We start from the raw sequence: 19,244 nt of genomic DNA on the forward strand, positions 1-19,244 counted from the left end.
CACTCTCTCTGTAGTATCCACATTCTTCCTGTGGTGAGATGACCAGAACTGAACACAGTACTCCAAGTGGAGTCTGACCAAGATCTTGCATAACTGTAACATTACCTCACAGCTCTTGAACGCAAACCCACGGTTGATGAATGCCAACACTTTCTTAACAACACTGTCAACCAGCACAGCAGCTTTGAGTTTGGGACACGTACGCCAAGATCTCTCTGATCCTCCACATTGCCAAGAGTCTTACCTTTAATACTATATTCTGCCTTCAAATTTGACTTACCAAAATGAATCACTTCACACTCATTTGGGTTGAACTCCATATGCCACTTCTCAAAGGTCAAAAGTCCAATTTAATGTCAGAGAAATATATACAATATACGTCCTGAAATGCTTTCTGTTTGCAACCATTCACGAAAACAGAGAAGTGCCCCAAAGAATGAACAACAGCTAAGTGTTAGAACCCCAAAGTACCCCCCCAACTCCCCTCCCTCCCATGCATAAGCAGCAGCAACAAACAATCCCTCCTCCCCCCATCGACAGAAAAAAGCATCGGCACCCGCCACTGAGCACTCAAGCGAGCAAAGCAAAAGAAATGACACAGACTTGCAGTTACCCCAAAGTCTTCGCGTTTCACCTGGTGGATGACATACAACAGGCTCCCTCTCTCTCTCCCTAATAAGAGAGAAGGAGGTTTCTCCATTTTCCCAGTGAGCGGGGAGACATAACAAACAATTCGCTGGTTTATGATGTTAAAAGTTCATTACATCGCTTTCTTTCGAGCTCTGTGGCAGAAGATCTCAAAGATCTCGGGTCTTCGGGCACACAGCAGATATTCCAACTCCCCCGAAGAAACACGGGCCTCTTGCTGTGATACCTACCCTCGATTCCCCTGTTTTCAGAGCCCCGAGATCTTAGCCTTCCAAATCCAAGCTGGACGCTCAGGCTGAGCAGTTGGCAAGGCAAGCAACAATGGTCGGTTATGAAATCCTGACAGCAGGTCCCATTCCCACAAAGAACCGAAGTCAACTTGTAACTCCAGGTCAGGTTCTTCCAAAGAAAACTGAAAGGGAAAAATAAAGATATTAAAGATGGAAATAGAGTCTTTTCTGAAGATACAAGCAAAGGAGTCACTGTTTAGTGTTATCATTATTCTACTCCGCTTCTCAACCCATTCTGCATCTTTTCGATGTCCCACTGTAACCTTTGAGAACCCTCCAGACTATCCACAACATCCCCATCCTTTGTGTTATCAGCAAACTTACTAACCCAACCTTCTACTTCTTCATCCATGTCATTTATAAAATCACAAAGAAGAGGTGTCCTGGAACAGATCCCCATGGAACACCACTGGTCACCGACCTCCATGCAGAACTCTAACTATCTACAACCAGCCTTTGCCTTCCATGGGCAAGCCAATTTTGGATCCACAAAGCAAGGTCTCCTTGGATCCCATGCCTCCTTATTTTCTGAAGGAGCCTTGCATGGGGAATCTTATTAAATACCTTACTGAAATCCACACTACATCCACAGTTCTACTTCAATGAATGTGTTTTGTTGCATCCTCAAAGAATTCAATCAGGCTCGTAAGGCATAACCTGCCCTTGACAAAGCCATGCTGACTATCCCCAATCAGATTATGTCTCTCCAAATACTCATAAATCCTGCCTCTCAGGATCTTCTCCAACAAATTGTCCACTAGTGAAGTAAAACCCACTGGTCTATAATATCCTGGGTTTTCTCTACTCCCTTTCTTGAACAAGGGAACAATATTTTCAACCATTCAATGCTCTGGTATTTCTCCTGTCCCTATTGATGATGTAAAGATCATCGCCAGAGGCTCAGCAATCTCCTCCCTCACTTCCTACAGTAGCCTGGGGTATATTTTGTCTGGTCTTGATAACTTATCTAACTTAATGCGTTTTAAAAGCTCCAGTACATCCTCTTTCCTAATGTCTATATGCTCAAGCATTTCAGTCATCCCCACAATTGTCAAAGTCCTTTTCCCTGGTGGATTTGATGCAAATGACACATTTCACTGTATATTTCAAAGTGTATGTGACAAATAAAGGTAATATGTAACTAGATTTTATTTCATATGAAGTCTCTCAGGAATGTAACTCTCTTCAGAAATACCACCATAGAATCCGGGATTTCACAATATGCTGATTTCCCAATAAACAGATTGATATTCCACCAATTGTGTGTAATGGAATAAACAAATGGGAATCATGTCATTTGAATTGGACAACAGAACTCAATGAACTACCAACCACCATCTGCATTGCAACCCAAGACTGGCATTATTCTAGGGCAACATACTGAAATTGCTGGAGGAACTCAACAAGTCATGCAGCATCTATGGAGGTTGATGTTTTGGGTGAAGGGTCTTGGCCTGAATTGTCTACTGTTTATTCCTCTCCATAGATGCTGTCTGACCTACTAAGTTCCTCCAGTATTTTTGTGTGTTGCTCCGAGCTTTCCAGCATCTGCAGAACCTTTTGCGCCTAATCTTGGAAAAGCTACTTTATGAATGAAGTACACTTTAATATTGCTTCTCACTCCATATTCATCAGTAGAGTGTAATGTGTTTAATGATACTGATGCTGCTTTGGACAGTCCCATGTAGGAATGTTGGAATGAAGATAAACAGTCTGAATATTGACTTGCTGTATACGGAGCATCAAAAAAAAATAACATGAGGAATGGTGTACTTCACCACTAATAACGACACCAGGGCTTATCCTTTTATTTGACAAAATTGTCTTTTATCAAATTTCCAGCACCACAATCAATGTTTATCCTTTCTTAGCTCCTGAATCTACTGACTTAAAGATAAAGTGCATTTGCACATTTGATCAGCTCAGTTGACTACATGCTTGACTTGGATTAAATTATAAAAACACAAAATGCTGGCAGAACTCAGCAGGCCAGACAGCATCTATGGGAGGAGGTAGTGACAATGTTTCAGGCCAAAACCCTTCATCAGGAGTGAAGTAACATGGGATGGTTGAGGGGGGATAAGAAGTGGGGGGAGGGATGAAGTAGAGAGCTGGGAAGTGATAGGCTGGAGGGAAATGGGCTGGGGAAAGGTGGAGGATTATGGGAAATAAAAGAGAAAGAAAGGTAGGGCTGGGGGGAGATTATAGTGAGGGGGGAAAAAGAGAGAAAGAGAACCAGACTAAAATAATAGATAAGGATGGGGGTAAGGGGGGGCAGGGGTATCAATGGAGGTCTGTGAGTTGGATGTTCATGCCGGCAGGAAGGAGGCTACCTAGGTGGGAGATAAGGTGTTGCTCCATCAACCTGCGTGTGGCCTCATCTTGACGGTAGAGGAGGCCATGGACAGACATGTCGGAGTGGGAGTGGTCTGTGGAATTGAAGTGTGTGGCCACAGGGAGATCCTACCACTGCTGGAGGACTGAGCGCCGGCGTTTGGCAAAACGGTCTCCTAGTCTGCGGCGGGTCTCCCCAATGTATAAATGGTTACATCGGGAGCACCGGATACAGTATATCACCCCAGTTTACTTGCAGGTGAAGTGGCGCCTCACCTGAAAGAACTGTTTGGTGCCTGGGATGGTGGTGAGGGAAGAATTGTGGGGGCAGGTGTAGCACTTCTTCTGTTTGCAGGGATGAGTGCCCGGAGGGAGGTCCGTGGGGAGGGATGGGGGGGGATGAATGGACAAGGGAGTCGCGTAGGGAGCGATCCTTGCAGAAAGCCGAGAGTGGGGGGGAGGGGAAGATGTGGTTGGTAGTGGGATTATGTAGGAGGTGGCGGAAGTTACGGAGGATTATGCGTTGGATCTGTAGGCTGGTAGGGTGATAGGTGAGGACCAGGGGGACTCTATCCCTGGTGGGCTGGCGGGGGGGATGGGGTGAGGGCAGAGGTGCGTGAAATACGGGAGACTCGATGGAGGGCAGAGTTAATAGTGGATGAAGGGAAGCCCCTTTCTTTAAAAAAGGAAGTCATCTCCTTTGTGCTAGAATGAAAGGCCTCATCCTGAGAGCAGATGCAGCAGAAGCAGAGGAATTGAGAGAAAGGGATAGCATTTTTTCAGGAGACAGGGTGGGAGGAGGAATAGTCTTGGTAGCTGTGGGAGTTAGTTGTAGAAGATGTCGGTGGATAGGCTGTCTCCAGAGATAGAAACAGAAAGATCCAGAAAGGGGAGAGAGGTGTCGGAAATAGACCAGGTGAATTTGAGGGCGGGGTGAAAGTTGGAGGCAAAGTTAATGAAGTTGACGAGCTCAGCATGTGTGCAGGAAGCAGCGCCGATGCAGTCATTGATATAACACAAGAAAAGAGGAGGACAGATACTGGTATAGGCTTGGAATATAGATTGCTCCACATGGCCGACAAAAAGGCAGGCATAGCTAGGACACATGCGGGTGCCCATGACTTTAGTTTGCAGGAAGTGGGAGGAGCTAAAAGAGAAATTGTTAAGGGTGAGGACTAACTCTGCGAGGCGGAGAAGAGTAGTGGTAGAAGGTGACTGGCTGGGTCTGGAATCCAGGAAGAAACGGAGAGCTTGTAGACCTTCCTGGTGGGGTATAGACGTATAAAGGGACTGGATGTCCATGGTGAAAATAAGGCAGTGGGGGCCAGGAAACTTGAAATCTTTGAAGAGATGTAAAGCATGGGAAGTATCACGGACATAGATGGGAAGGGATTTAACAAGGGGAGATAAAACAGAGTCGAGATAGGCAGAAATAGTTGAGATAGGCCCCCGACTTTATTTATTTCCAGCATCTGCAGATTCACTCGTGTTGCCTTTGGATTAAATCATTGTGGGTTTGAGACATTTCCTAGCTGCAAGGGGCTCAGGGAGTACTACTTCCTTTCTTCCAAAGAAGATAAACCATTGCCGCTCCTCCCCTCTGTGAGTGCTGTGACAAATTCAACAAGGTCAGGAGAAAACCACAGTGTTCTTGGCAATAACTTGGACAATATTCATTCCTTCCACCAATGCTAATAAAAAGATGGACCAGTACAGGACAGTACAATCCCTATTCAAAGATCAATTTAACCCTTCCCTCCTATCATTTTTCTGTCATCCATATGCCTAACTAAGAGTTCCTTAAATATCATAATGTACTGTATATGACTCTACCACCATACATGGCAGGTTGTTCCATATATACACCATTCTGTATAAGAAAAAACTTGACTCTGTCATTCCCCCCACCATACTTTCCTCTAATCACCTAAAATCACCTGAAAATTATTAGCCATTTCTGCTCGAAGAAAAATATCTTTGGCTATCCACTCGTTTTTTTTGCCTCCTATCATCTTGTACACCTTTATTAAATCACCCCTCATTCTCCTTCACTCCAAAGAGGGAAGTCCTAGCTCATTCTATTGTCCTCATAAAACCTGCTCTTAATGCAGGCAACATTCTCATGTACAGTTTTCCTTTCGGTTGCAATGAGAAAATGCAGCAGGTGCTAGAAATCTGAAATATCAATGGAAGATACCATGTATGGATAAATTAGAGATAGCTGGCTTGTTCAATAGTGCCTAGTTCCAGAAACAAGAAGAAAATAAAAAAATCTCTTTGCATGATTGCAAATCTTTGGTCAGCAAAACAAATCACTTGAGCACAAGAATAAAATGCTGGAATTACTCAGCAGCATCTGCAATGAGAGAAAATTAAATCAATTACTGTTTTGTCCAAACAAGGAAAAATTAGAGATAATCATGTTTTAAATTGATGCTGCAATCCAGATTTACTTAATTAACAATTTAGGCTTCTTAGTTGCTTGCCTGGTATTTGAATATTTGTGTCCAATACAGTGGGATTGGTTGCTGGATCACTGATCCAGTGTGTTTAATCACTATATAACTATTTGTCAAGTACTTGGGCTGGAAACTGTATTTTATAACAGAAAATGGGGAGCAGTTATAGATTGCAATCTTGACTAATTTCCTCCCACCTCTCCCACAATGCACTGACCAATGATTGATGATGTGATCAACCAATGGTACACTTCCAACTCTAATTACAAATTAGATCAATCATCAATTCTGAGAAGGATTTGGGTCTTGAGTTCTGCACATGGCTCTCTGATTTAAAACATTGTTAATTCATTTTCCGTCATATGCTCCCTGACCTGTAAATTAATTCCAACATTTTCTGTTTTTGTTTCAGGTTCTAGGCAACTGCAATTGTTTTTATTTGATTTTTCCCAATTTTTTTAATCTTTCCTGTTTTTGCTACTGGGAACGTTAAACAAAACCCATTTAACTGACAACATAAATTTTGAGTTACCGCTAGCTCAAGAAGGTAATAAATCACAAGACTGAATTGCTTATTTAGTTACTCAGCCTGTCAACACCAAATTAAAGATCAAACAAGGGAAAATACAGTAACACTGATCTTGAACTACCAATCAAAAGAAACCGTTACTCCGTGTCTAACCCATCAACTCATTTTAACATTTTAAATACATTATTCTGACCACCACTTAATACTCTATAAACTATCTTAGGGAACCTATTCTCATCATTTATTTTAGCTCAACGTCATTCTGATAAATCTGATTTTACCCGCTTCAATCCTCTGACTGTGACTCTGGTTGTTGATGCAAATTGACATGGTTCACTGTTTCGATGTATGTGTGACAAATAAGGTTAATCTTTCTCTTTATATATCATCGTTGCTGGGTCTAAACACTATCTCCAGCAAGAAAGTAGAAGTTCCAAAAGCCATGATACCACCACCTTCTGAAAGACCATAAGACAATAAGATATGAGTAGAAATAGACCATTTGGCCCATAGTGTCTTTTCTGCCATTTCATCATGGCTGATCCAATTTTCCTCTCAGCCTCCTGTCTTCTCCCCATGTCCCTTCATGCCCTGACCAATGAAAAATCTATAAACCTCTGCCTTAAATATACACAAATATACTTGTCTCTGGCTAAAAAAAACCTCCTCATCTCCTCTCTAAAAGGACGCCCCTCTATTCTATATCCTCTGGTCTTAGACTTCCCCACCATAGAATACGTCCTCTCCTCATCAATTCTGTAAAGTCCTTTCACCATTTGATAGGTTTCAATGAAGTCACCCCTCATTCTTCTGAATTTTGAAGGGTAGGTAATGCTGGATGCCCTCACATACCACGCTCACAGCAAATAGATAGATGTGAAATTAACACCTGGACCTTATCTTGAAATAAGAGACAGACAATGGACCAACAAAATAAAAAAGCTCTTTACTTCAGACAACACCTGATAGAAATATGATTCACCTAGACTGAAAAACTGCAGAAATTGCATGAAGATGGAATTAATAGATTTTTGTTGGCATATCAATATGCCAATTTGCTAAATAGTGCTGAGAATTAGATTAGATAAATCAAATGGAATAGCTGACTGGCCCAGAAATATGCTAGGTGACTTGTATTCTTGATAAGAGTCGTTTGAAATTTGTTGTATATTTAATATTTTGGTAATATTTGAGTAATACTTTAAATATATTGTTCAACTAAGTATTCTTTCTTAGGTTAAATAATTAATTATGAATTATTTGTAAAAGTGTGTGAATGGCATGTGACATTACGGTACCACGTCATAACTACAAGCCTTGCTAAAAGTAAAGAAAGAAAGCAGACATGCTCTCCCTGTGTCCCCATGGTTTTATTTTGATTAGGTTTATGTGTTTTGGAGTTACAAAAGATAATAGTAGCAGTGAGAATGTCTTAAACTAATGGGAGATGGCTACCTACTTGTTGAAGCATAGTGAGATGTTTGAGTCAAAAAATGTCCATTCTGTTCCTTATGTCATCCTTGATAAAAATAGCCAGTGAGCTAGATCGAATGAAGGTAGAAGGATTTTTTTTTCCAAGGTTGAGCATCCTCATGGGCAACCCCAGTTTCCCAGTAGCCGAGAGGAATGGATCAGTGGTGATTTTAAGGTTAACATAAACCCAGTACTGAAAGTAGATCAATACCCTCTGCTCAGGATAGAGGATATCCTTGCAAATCTTTCTGCAGTAAAATACTTCTGCAAGGTAGAATTAAGCATATCTACAGATAGAGATGGAAGGAGATTCCAAAGTGTTTCTTACCAAAAACTCTCAGAAAGGACTTCACTGCTATAATAAGCTTATTTTTGGAGAGCACTTTGACAGAAAACTACGGACGAGAAGTTACAAGGCTGTCCAGGCTCTCAGTGTTACCTGGATGACATTATTTAACCAATAAAGATGATGAGGAAGATCTCCGAGATCTCAAGATTGAATTGAATTAAATTGAATTGGCTTTATTAATTACCTCCTTCATGTAGATGAGGAGTCGCAATCTTTACATTACGTTTCTGTCTAAATGTGCAATGTTTAATTTATAGTAATTTATAATAAATATCAAAATGATTAGAAGATTATGGTCTTGGCACAATGCAATAAGTGTGAATTCTTTAAAACAAGCATTGGCTACTGTGGTCACATTGTTGACATACAAGTTTGCTGAGAAAATTCAAGCAGTGATGATGCCCTAAGGCTAAAGGATATGCCACAGTTGTAAACCCAAAGTGCTCTGCATATGCTGGGGTCAAAGCAACACGCACAACACGCTGGAGGAACTTAGTAGTTTGGGCAGCATCTGTGGAAATGAACAGTCAATGTTTCGGGCCAAGACACTTCATCAGGACTGAAGAGGGAGAGGACAGGGGCCCTATAAAGAAGGTGGGGGTGGGGGTGGGAAGGAGAAGGCTGATCGGTGCCAGGTGAGAAATGGCTGTGGTACCGTGTCTGGGTCAGGATGTGATCGAAGAGTCGGAGAGAGGCGGAGACTACATAGGATGAGCAGTGAGAAAGGCTGGTCCTCTTTAGGATTCATGAATTACTCTAACAGGTTCCTCCCAAACCTGGCTGCTGTGCTTCACCCTTTGAACTTATTACTACAGATCAGGAAGTCAAGGGAATGGACAAAGCAGTGTGAGGTGCCTTTCCAAAGGGCAAAGGAAATGGTAAATGTAGCCATTGTACTCACACATTATGATCCACACCAGCCAGCGAAGCTTGCCTGTGATGCCTTTCCATATGATATAAGTGCCGTCATGTCACATGGTATGAGTAATGGAAGTGAACGCCCAATAGCCTTTGCATCATATTCCCTTATTGCTGCAGAGAAAAATTATGCGCAGATTGACAGAGAGGCCTTGAGTCTGGTTTGAGGTGTGAAACATTTCAAGAAGTACTTGTATAGGAGTGAATTTACCCTCATAACTGATTATCAGCCACTGGAGTCCATTTTCAATCCACAGAAAGCTGTTCCGCTAACAGCAGCAGCATGAATGCAGTGATGTTTCTTGGCAGACACAATTACAAGATTGAATTCAAGAGAATGACTAATCATGGAAATGCTGATGGATAGTCCCATTAACCCTTGGGAAAGGAACTAAGTGAAAAATTTACAAAGGAGGATATTCCTCCTGATGTATTCTCCCTGACGCTATTGAAAGTCTCCCTCTTACAGCAGAAATGATCCAAAGGGAACCCAGAAAAGACTGCACACTGTTTTAGGTCAACATGGAAACTCAAAGTGGCTGGAACGTGCAGCAGAAATTCCAGTTGCCCCATTTTTACCGGCAATGGTATGAACTTGCTCTTGATGGTGGTTGCCTTCTGTGGGGATTGATAGTTGCTGTACCATCCAAGCAGAGTGCTAAAGAGTTGGAGGAGCTACATGCCAGTTATCTTGGCATAGTCACAATGAAGGCATTGGCTTGAAGTTTTGTTTGTTGGCCTGGGATAGGTCAGCAGATTGAACAGCTCAATATGCACTGCTCGGGATGCCAACATGTCCAAGGATGCCATTGAGCAGTGTCTATCCATCCCTGCGAATGCTCTGCATTGCCCTAGCAAAACATTCATGTGGATTTTGCTAGATCACTCCTGGGCACTAATTCCTTGACAGCTGCAAAGAGGGTACAAGTGTACCCAGTAGCCTCCACTATAGCCTTGATGTGTTGAGAAGGCCCTACTCAAGGACGGACGTTCCAGAACACTTAGTGACAATGAACCACCAATTTGTGGTGGAACAACTTCATTCACTTCTGAAAGTGAATGGAATAAGACATATGACATCTGCACTGTACCACCCCACTACATATGGTTCAGTGGAAAGGTTTCTCCAGAACCTACAGAACACACTGCAGGCAATGTCAGCAGAACACAATACACTAACACTGAACCAGAATATTCCTCTTTGTATATTGCAATACATTCTATATTGAGGAGGAGTGTAGAGCTAAGCAGGAGGGAGTGTTGTGTGTTTAGTATTGTAATATTGTAAATATATTGTTTGCTGAAGCAATCTTTCTTTGTTTAAATTATTCATTAGGGGTTATCTGCGAAGTACATGAAAGGAATACGTCATTTTACCGCCACACCATAAGTGCATGCCTTGCTAAAGGTAAAGTAACACTTTCTCTCAGTCTTCACATGTTTACCTTTCAGTTAGTTTTATGTTTTTGAGTTACAAAATATAACAGCAATGTTCCTCAGTTACAGTAGCAGTGGAATCTGCAGCCACTCAGAAGACTGCATATTAAGTGCATCAATACAAATGCAGAGGAGAAATGATCTGAGAAGTAAATATACCAAAATATTTGATTTTTTGCTGTAATTGATTATTTTGAGCACATAAACTCCAAAATATTCATAGATCAAATCAACCCTCTTAGCGATTTTGCACTTAGCTTGAGAGCTCCACATCAGAATATTACTACAATTGCTTTTGTTTTTGCTGGCTAAATGTCAAAAGCGTATTTTATTATATGCAATAAAGTAATGATCATAAAAATCACACATGATTCTGAACCACAGGAATAGAGGATTCCAGCTTTTATATTCCTCCCAGGCAGAGTAAAATGTGTATAACTATAAATTTCAGCAACTGATGGTAACCAAAATCCCATCTGGCCCATTATTTCTTCTTTTAAGTGGCTGTGAAGGAAAAATTGAGCACGAGGGTGGCAAAGTGGTGCTGCAGTGGAGATGGTTCTTCATAGCTCCAGTGACCTCGGATCAATCATAACCTCTAGCGATATCTGTGTGGAGTCCGTCAGCGTCAGGGTAGTCTGATTTTCTCTTGCATTTCCAAGGTGGTGGATTGCTAAGTTTATTAGCCACAGTCAGTAATGTGAATGGGTGGTAGAGACAGGGAAGTGTTAGTATTGCGTGGGGAGGGTTGCAATTAGAAAGAAAACAAAAAGGTTAAAGACAGATTGACTTGGTTTGTGACATGTACATTGAAGCATGCAGTGAAATGCATCATTCGTCTCAAATCAAATCAGCGAGGATTGTACTGGGCAGCCCACAAGTGTCGTCACTTCTGATACCAGCATAGCATGCCCACAACTCACTAACCCTAAAGAAACAAAATGAAATTAGAAAATTCACTAATGTTCTTGGACGCAGTGAGGAGTTAAGAGCATGGTCAATGATGTAATGCTGTGATAGCAATCAGACAATGAGAATAAAAAAGAAGATCTGGTCATTGACTCATTGATACTTGTTGGATCTTGCAATCAGTTGTAGGATTGCCTAAAGTATGGCTATGACTCAAACATATCTTATTTATTGTATCAACACAGCAAGTCCATGGAGGGAAATAAGCAATTGATGTTTCTGGCCAAGGCCCTCTATCAGGGTGCTCTATTGTCTCTGTCTTTAATTTGCTATAGGTTGTTTGGAATTCCCTAAAGATATATGGAACGAGCTGCCATAGAAAGCACTTGAGGCAACTATAATATTGACATTTGGATAAGTACAAAGTTTAAATTTAATGTACATATATAATTAAAGTATGTAACAGTATACAACCTTGAGATTCATCTCTTAACAGGCAGCCACGAGACAAAGAAACCCTGAGAAAAACCTATATTAAAAAAAGCAGACCTTCAAACATCCAACGTGCACAGAGAAAGAAAACAAACCATGCAAACAAAAAATGCAAGCAAAGAGCATTTCAGACTGAGATTCATAGAGAGAGTCTGTCCATGGACTCTTAGTTGGACTTGGAAAGGAAAGGTTTCCAGGGATATGAGTCAAATGCAGGCAAATTGCATACCTTAATTGGGCACATTGGTCAGCATGTATGAGTTGGGCCTTTTTGTCCTGTATCACTCCATGAATCTATCGTGAATGGCTCTTTAATTTTTTTTTACAATCTCATTGATGTGACCATAAGACCATAAGAACATAAGACATAGAAGCAGAATTAGGCCATCTGGCCCATTGTGTCTGCTCTGCCATTCAACAATGGCTGATCAATTTTTTCTTCTTCTCTTCAACCCCAGTTCCCAGCCTTCACCAGTAACCTTTGATGTCAAGTCCAATCAAGATCCTATCAATTTCTGCCTTAAATACACCCAGTGAACTGGCCTCCACAGCTGCCTGTGGCAACAAATTCCACAAATTCACCACCCTATGGCTAAAGAAATTCCTCTGCATCTCTGTTTTGAAAAGGTGTCCCTCTATCCTGTGCCCTCTTGTCCTAGACTCTCCCACCATGGGAAACATCCTTTACACATCTACTCTGTCTAGGCCTTTCAACATTTGAAAGGTTTCAATGAGATCCTCCTCATCCTTCTGAATCCCAGAGCTATCAAATGTTCCTCGTATCACAGAAACATAGAAACATAGAAAATAGGTGCAGGAGTAGGCCATTCATCCTTTCGAGCCTGCACCGCCATTCAGTATGATCATGGCTGATCATCCAACTCAGAACCCTGTACCTGCTTTCTCTCCATACCCCCGATCCCTTTAGCCACAAGGGCCATACCTAACTTCCTTTTAAATATAGCCAATGAACTGGCCTCAACTGTTTCCTGTGGCAGAGAATTCCACAGATTCACCCTTTCATTCCTGTATCATCCTTGTAAACTTCCTCTGGACCTTCTCCAATGCCAGTACATCTTTTCTAAAATGGAGGGCCCAAAACTGTTCACAGTACTCAAAGTGAGCCCTCACCGGTGTCTTATAAAGCCTCAGCATCACACTCTTGCTCTTTTGACATTCAGTGGAAAATCTGCAGTTTTTACAAGTTCTGATCAGGGTGTCAACCAGCAGGAGATTAAACAACAAATTTCATGAGATGTGCCAGTGATATTAAACCAGATTCTGATTCTGAATTCCAGAGGGAGGTGGTCTAGATTTTCATAACTAACACATGGACCATCATGCCTTCTAATGCTCTATCCATCAAATTCTTCTTCCAAATCAATGACCATAACCACAGTGAGAGATTCTGGAATACCAGAAGCAGTATGATGAAGATGGGAGCAAGAGCAGGTAGCTTTGGTTTTCTTCATTAATACTGATATAAATCATAGTGGTAGCCATGCAAGCTCATTTAAAAAGAAGAGAAAAGAAAAACAACATCTCCGTATTATGCCATTTATTAACTGGAAAAATATAAATATAAACATATGTATGAATGTGAGAATATTGAGTCTTGCTAGTGAAATGTTACATCTCATTGATGTCATTTTCAATGGATAATCTGCAAATGATCAAAGCTACAAGACCTTAATATGAGAAAAAATATTCTCCTGCAAGACCAGTTCTTTGAAGATGGGTTTGGCTTGAGCTCTGAAAGATGCTCATAAAGGCATGACCGTTGGTGACCCTGATCTTCAAGTGCTTTACAGAGATTTATTTTTGCCTGTGCTTGAGTTATAGCTCTTGCAGTGAAACATCTATTGTGAACATGCCTTCATTCTGGAGGTCAGCATTCATCCTCCATAAAGAAACCAAGCTGTATGATGTGCATAATTATGTTTGGCATCATCTAGGAATCATTAATCAGCTATGATATCCTGTATAAACTTGTTCTTACAGATACAAAAGTGACAGTACCTGCCCTTTTCCCTTCTCAACTAAAGTTCAGCATCCAAACTTCCCTTCAGATTCAGATTCATTTATTTATCGTATATACATTGAAACATACAGTGAAATGCATCATTTCTTATCAACCTAAGAGTGAGTCGGGAGCAGCCCACTAATGTCCCTAAACAGTAAGCCACCAATATAGTATACCTGCAATGTTCAACAGAGTAACACAAGTAACAAACAACACACCGTCATGAACACAAAAAAATAGCAAAAACAAGCCTCCTTTGTTCTCTCCCATTCTTTCATACGTTTATTGAAACTTCATGTTGATTGGATTTTGTTTGAGTTTTTCTGAGGAGATACAGTATGTCTCCAGAGGCTCATGCAAATATCTACAGATGCAGAATAGAGAGTATCCTGACTGGTTGAATCACAGCTTGTTTTCACAATTCACAGGATTGCAAGAGACAGCAGAGGGTTAAAGGATGTATGTTTTCTTTGCCACCCTCTTGACTTTTGCAGTCATTTACTCGGAGTTATGGTCTTGGACCCAAAGACTAACGACATGCAAAAAAATGTTCCATTCTGGAATCTACTGCCTAAAATGGAAGCAGTTTCATTGGCATCTTGCAAAGTATTTTTGTAAACTATGAGGATAGAGGTTCCCAACCATTTTTATGCCATTGGACCCTTACCATTAAGAGAGTGGTCCACGGACTCCAGGATGGGAACTCCTGGTCTAAGTGAAGAACCTCAGAATCAGAATCAGAATCAGAATAAGGTTTATTATCACCGGCATGTGATGTGAAATTTGCTAAGAAACCTGATTCTGATTCTGAATCTGAGGTTTTTCATTTAGACCAGGAGATCCCAACCTGGAGTCCATGGGCTACTCTGTTAATGGTAAGGGTCCAATGGCATAAAAAATAGTTTTCCAAAATATTTTGCAGGATGCCAGTGAAACTGCTTCCATTTTAGGCAGTGGATTCCAGAATGAAATGGGGATACTGGATCCTGAGCAACATACAATCCTCTGAAGGAATTTGATGGTTCAAGCAGCTTCTGTTGGGGGAAATAACTTGTCATTTGCAGTGTTCACATAGTGAACAATGACAAAGTTCAAAGTAAGTTTATTATCTAGGTACATATATGTCATAATATTCTATCCTGAGATTCATTTTCTTGTGAGCATTGACAGTAGATATAAAGCACCACAATGAAAGACAACACACAAAAATGATGGAAAAGCAACCATCTTGAAAAAGCTGACAGATTATGCAAATGAAAAAAGAAAAAAACAGAATAACAATAATGACCCATGAAAAACATCTGACCCAGATGGGGTAGCTGTCTAAGTACTAAAGACTTGTGCTGATCAACTGGCTAGGGTGTTCACTGAGATCTTTAACCTTTTGCTTTGGCAGTGTGTGGTACCCATCTGCTTTAAGCCATCTTCAGTTGTACTGGTGCTGAAGAAGAACATAATGACCTGCTTAATGATTATCGCATTGTAGCACTTACATCCATGGTGATGAATTGTTTTGAGAGGTTGGTGATGAAACTTATCCACTCCTGCCTGAGAAGTGACTTGAATCTTCTCCACTTGCCTACTGGAGCTAAAGGTCCACAGCAGATGCCAATTCATTGCCTCTTCACTCAACCCTGGAACATCTCGACAGCAATATTGCATACATCAGGAAGTTGTTTATCAATGACAGCTCAGCATTCAATACCATCACCTCCTCAAAACTAATCAATAAGCTCCAAGACCTTGTCCTCAATACCCCCTTGATTCAATCCTTGATTTCCTCACTTGCAGACTACAGTTCAGGAACAATTACTATGCCTCTTCATTAGGCTCTTGAACCAAAGAGGGTAACTTCATTTGTCTCATCACTGAAAGGTTCCCACAAACAATGCACACACTTTCAAGAACCCTTCATCTCATGCTCTTGATATTTATACTAATTATTCTTTCTTTTTGTGTTTGCACAGCTTGTTGTCTTCTGCATTCTGGTTGATAATCCAAATTGGGTGGTGTTCATTGATTCTATTATGGTTCTTGAAATATAGATGTATTAAGTATGCCCAAAAGAAAATAAATTGCTGGGTTGTATATGGTTACATATATGTACTATGATAATAAATTTACTTTGAACATTGAAATGAATAAGTAATAAATAATATTGAGAATATGAACCTTTGAACGATGGGCCAAATGGTCTCTTTTGGCACTGATTTTATTCTCTAGATTTATCACCAGGCATGCTCTTCCCAATCAGTTACAAATGAACCAACTTTAGCAGGATTAAGTCCGGATTACTTAAAGTGGTGAAGAGTTTCAACAAGCAGCAATGATGAATAATTTCACGCCAGTCTTAATAAGGGAGAAAACTAAGGGTTCTTCTGGAAGCAGAGGTTAAAATATTCATTATACTTGCCACTAGTGTAACAGTAATTTCCCATAACTGCAGTGGTAATTGTAGCGTAAGATACTATGGTGGCACAGTGGTTAATGTAATGCTATTATAGTCGCAGCTGAGGTTAGCATCCCTCTGCATCTGAAATGAGTTTGTATGTTCTTGCCATGGCAGCGTGGGTTTCCTCTGGGTGCTCTGATTTCCTTGCACATTCCAAAGACACATAGGTTAATAAGGTTAGTGAGTCTCAGGCGTGTTATATTTGCACCAGAAGCTTGGCGGCACTTGTGGGCTGCCTCTCGGGAAGTACTCAGACTGTATTAGACCTTGACACATATAACACATTTCACTGTATGATTCAAGGCAGAGCGGACAAGTAAAGTGCACATTTTTCTCTTTAAAATAAAATATTTCCACTTTTAAAAATCAATGTCTAAAGCTAAATATTGAAACTTCAATTATTTCAAAATCATTATGGATCCATTCTCCTCAAGTTCTAAGCTCACACTTTATCACCTGTACCATATCGGTCTGTGATGGTGGATTCTCTAATGGCAAATACTGAGCAACAGAAAGCAGATTTGAAGCTTCCTTATGGGCACCCCATCTTGAATAAAGCAACTGTCACACTTGGAAAACAACAGATTGTGGTAATGTCAGCCAGGGAGCTCAATTTATAGGCATCATGTTGTAGCAATTCATGCACATGACAGTAACATACTGTATGCAGGCGACAGAACTTGCTATTCAGGGTATTTGCCTCTGCAGTATACTTTGAATGCTCTGTAGACAAGGAGAGACATGAGCTTGGCTATAATGACACATCACTGTTTAAACTGTCGAGTACTAGCGGACCTGACAGGCAAATCTTATTCCCAGCCAAATATCTATTCAAATCCAACCAGTTGCAAGACCAGAATCAACCTGCAGGCAAAATCAAAAGCAAAAAGTGAACACTAAAATTTTAGATACACTCATTTTAATTTATTCAATGGGGATTTGGTATACATCAGAATATGATAAAGCCATTGCCAAGTTCCATTATTTTTCTTTATTTTATTGTCTGCTCTGCTTATCCTCTCGCAAACTGATGTGCCTCCTTTAACGTTAACGGACCACTGTGGCCTGGGGTTACTGCCAGCAGCAGGGTCATTCTCATGCCTTTGCTGCAAAGTGAGAGCATCCTCACATCAGCCATTAGGTCCTGCTTTGGTGAGGTATTCTTTCCCAGTATATGAAAACTACAGTGAACTATCAGGACAGCAGGAAAGGTCATTGGTTCCATCAATGAAGGACTTTGAACATATTCATAAACAATAAGTGGGCAGAAAATATCATTGTATACTCTATACATCCTACAAAATGTCTTTTCCAAAAGCTCCTTTCTGGAAAGTGCTCTGGGGCTATTACACCAAAAACTTCACACCATCTTAAAAGTTTCCAACATGAGGAAATCTGCAAATGCTGTAAATCCATAGCAACAGACTAAAAATGCTATGGAAAAGAGTAAACTATTGAGATTTTGGGTCGAGACCGTTTTCCAGTGCTGAAAGAGAAGGGGGATGGAGATGCTTGAATTAAACAATAGGGGGAGGGGAAAGAGGTTAGCTGGAAGGGAATAAATTAAGCCAGGTGGCTGGAAAAGGTCAAGGGCCAGAGAAGAAAGATTCCGATAAGAGAGGAGAGTAGACAATAGGAGAAACAGAAGAGGGAGGGGAACCAATGATCAGTAATAGGCAGGTGAGTTAAGGTAAAAAAGTGAGAGAGGGGAATAGAGGAATGGACCATAGAAATTTTGTTCTGCAGATGGAATATAAGGTGTTGCTCCTCCACCCTGAGGGTGGCCTCATTTTGACACAAGAGGAGGCCATAAATTGACATGTCGAAACAGGATGTTCCCCAGGCAGTTAATCTGATCAACAATTCTAGTTGGCCCCTCCCCACCATCCTCTATCTATTTCATCTTTCCCCCATAGTAAACACTTTAAACCTCTTTTTATAATGCTGTTTAGTTTGTACATACATGCTGATACTTATATATTTATGCATACTTAAATGGTTAGAGCATTTGTAAGTTTGATAGACATTTATAATAAAGTCTTCTTTCTTGTTACATGCTCCTTGTAAATTGTACAGACTTTAGCTATAGTTTACTGGCAGTGGAGAAAATTAATATTTTTCATCATGATGGATTGGTGTAACCTACTTAGCCTTAATACTCAGGACAATTTCAGAATAGATCAGAATTCAAATTTCAAATTAGAGTTTATTGTCATATGCACACATATGACACTGAACAAAGAACATTATAACACAGTGCAGGCCCTTCAGCCCATGATGTTGTGCTAGCCTTTTTACCTACTCCATGATCAATCTAACCTTACCTTCCAACACAATCTATAGCCCTCCATTTTACATACATCCATGCGCCTATCTTGGAGTCTTTTAAATATTCCTTTTATATCAACCTCTGACAAAATCCCTGCAGTGTAATCCAGTGTAAATAAACTTACCTCTGACTTCTCTTAACCAGAATCCACTGTACTTGGTCTTCAAATTCAAGTGTATCTCATCAAATTTTTCCTGATTGAACTCCATCTGCAACTTCTGAGCCCAGCTTTGCATCTTGTCAATGTCTTGTTGTAACCTTTGTCATCCTCTTATTCTATCCACAACACCTTCAACCCTCAAGTCATCTGCAAACATCTTAATACACATCCTCATAGATAATAAGTTAGGCGGGTTTCCCAAACTGGGGTCCATGGACCCCTTGGTATTGGTCTATGGCTTAAAAAAGGTCGGGGACTCTTGGGATAATTCATTTATAGAAATCACAAAGTGCAGAGGAAATAATGCAGAACTTCGTGACTCAAACCTCTAATTTACCCACCTTCTGCGGGTAAGCCAGTTCTGAATCCATGCATCTATGCTTCCATGGATTCCGTGTCTATTGACTTTCTGGATTTACCTACCACAGAGAACCTTGTCAAA

This window comes from Hypanus sabinus, chromosome 15, assembly GCF_030144855.1.
Source record: "Hypanus sabinus isolate sHypSab1 chromosome 15, sHypSab1.hap1, whole genome shotgun sequence".
Classification (NCBI taxonomy): domain Eukaryota; kingdom Metazoa; phylum Chordata; class Chondrichthyes; order Myliobatiformes; family Dasyatidae; genus Hypanus; species Hypanus sabinus.